Source organism: Mandrillus leucophaeus, unplaced genomic scaffold, assembly GCF_000951045.1.
Source record: "Mandrillus leucophaeus isolate KB7577 unplaced genomic scaffold, Mleu.le_1.0 Scaffold462, whole genome shotgun sequence".
Classification (NCBI taxonomy): Eukaryota; Metazoa; Chordata; class Mammalia; order Primates; family Cercopithecidae; genus Mandrillus; species Mandrillus leucophaeus.
The window spans coordinates 1,089,171-1,091,776 of NW_012104943.1; positions in this window are offsets into that span (position 1 = coordinate 1,089,171).

Consider the following 2,606-nt stretch of genomic DNA (forward strand, 5'->3'; position numbering starts at 1 on the left):
GTCTGTTACTGGTGTATAAGAATGCTTGTGATTTTTGCACATTGATTTTGTATCCTGAGACTTTGCTGAAGTTGCTTATAAGCTTAAGGAGATTTGGGGCTGAGACAGTGGAGTTTTCTAAATATAAAATCATGTCATCTTCAAACAAGGACAATTTGACTTCCTCTTTTCCTAATTGAATACACTTTATTTCTTTCTCCTGCCTGATTGCCTGACTCAGGGCTTTGTTTATTAATCTGGTAAATTTTAAATTCCATAACATGAATGAAATGAATTTATCTTGAAAAAACTATTTTTCTGGAGATTGGGTTTGAAACATTAATAATAGTAATATTTGATCCTGTTTATTAAGGTTAATTGCAGGGCTTCTAAAATATGACATCGCTGTACAAAACCAAAGCAAGGATGAGGGTATATTGAAATTCCACTGTAATTTTAAGTAAAAATCTATTTTGCAAAATTGCATTAAGCATCTACCAAACCTAGAGTTAAACCTTGGGGCTTTGAGGGATGTAAATCTCACTACTAAGACCTGCATAGGAAAATTGATGGGCAATTAAAGGGTGGGGGGGAACACATGTTCACAAATAACATAAAGCAGTGATAAGATAGAGCAGAGATGGAATAAAGGAAGTTCATAGGATGGGCTAAGTATGGAATTCTGTAGCTTAGAGATGTAATGGAATTGTGTGAGGAACAGATTACTTTTCAACAAGTCATGCAATGCAAACAATTGTATACTCCCCCCTACACACACATGCACAGACGCACACATACATATATATATCTTTTGAGACAGGGTCTCACTCTGTCTCTCAGGCTGGAGTGCAGTGGCACAATCTCTGCTCACTGCAACCTCTCCTTCTCAGGCTCACACAATTCTCTAGCCTCAGCCTCCCAAGTATTTGGAACTACAGGCATGAGCCACCAATGCCCAGCTAATTTTTGTATTTTTAGTAGAGACAGGGTTTCACTATGTTGCCCAGTCTAGTCTTGAACTCCTGAGCTCAAAGCAATCCACCTGCCTTGGCCTCCCAAAGTGCTGGGATTACAGGCATGAGCCACCATGCCTGGCCTACATATTTTATACAATAATTTTATACCAGAGGATATATGTGTTTGAGAGGAAACATACAGGGGAGAAAAAAATTGATCCAACTTCTAAGCATTCCTAAATGTTGTCCTTACTAAACACAATGGCTCTAGTGATGAAATTTCACTAAATTCTTTTTTGCCAAATAAATTACAAAACTAGGGGAAAATATCCTTGCTTCCTTTTTTTTTTAAAAGAAAAAAAATCTCGTGACCTTCATCTTGTAGATAACAGTGAGTATCTGAATTTCAAAATGTCAAGTTTTGCATGTGGTTAATCAAAAATAATTTTTGACACAAAAGTTACAAGGAGTATAATTGTGACAGGTAGAAATGTCAAATTATTTATGCAAATTCAGCTAAAGATGTGCTTTAAGTAAAGGTCAGTACAGTTTATTTCGTTAGTAAAATATGGTTTACTTCTTGAGTTGAGACAAAAGAAATGATGTGAAAGAAGCCAGACACAAAAAGCTACATATTGTATGGTTCCATTTGCATGAAATGTCCAGGATAAGCAGATCCATAGGGACAGAAAGTAGGTGGCTGGTGGGGGTCAGGGGGTTGGGAAGAGGGTGGAATGCAGAGCGGCTATTAACTGGTACTGGGTTCCCTCTTGGGGTAATGAAAACATTCTGGAATTAATGATAATTGCACAACTTTGTGAATATACTAAAAGCCACTGAATTATAACAAAAATAAATGCACATAGACTTTTACAAACTCGTAAGTTACAAATAGTGTTTATGTATATGATTTGGGGAAAATTATTTTCAAAAAGTCACTTCTAGAATTACTGACATATAGCCAAGTACAGTCTGTAATGCATGCTAACAGACAACTAAGTCAACAATCACAAAATCATCAAACAATTTTAATAACCTCTTTCAACTATATTCCTTAAGTACTCGCAGGGTCTTCTGGCAAGTAAAACAGTGAACAAACAGAATTTTTTTTATCTCCTTTTCTTTCTAACAACGCTATTGAACATTAAAACAGAAAATAACACACAAGAAAGGGAAGGATTATAAGACAATTGAACAATTAGCTTTATAATAGAGTTTGAGCATATATGGCCTAAGACTTTATAGTATATGTAATATTTACTCAAAGATACTACATACATGGAGAAGAAAAGCTCCAAAATGTTCTGGGAAAAAAATGGTCTCTCTTTTCCAATTGCCCATTCTTTCAACTCTCACATTGTTTTGCCTGTCATCAATCACTCCCTCTGAACTTGTTTTTAATCTTTTACCTAAATGTATGTATGTGTTGATCTGTCATATTCCTGGCTCTTCCAAATTTCTCAGGTGCACTCATTCAACAAATATTTCTTGAGGGCACTCTGTGTGCCAGGAACTATCCTAGGGGCTGGAGATAAGCTGTGAACCAAAAAGACAAAAATCTCTGACCCCATGCAGTTTACAATTCAGTGAGAGAAGACAGACAACAAACAATATAAATGAGCAAGGCATTGTATTTCTTTCTTTTTCTTTTTCTTTTCCTTTTTTTTTTTT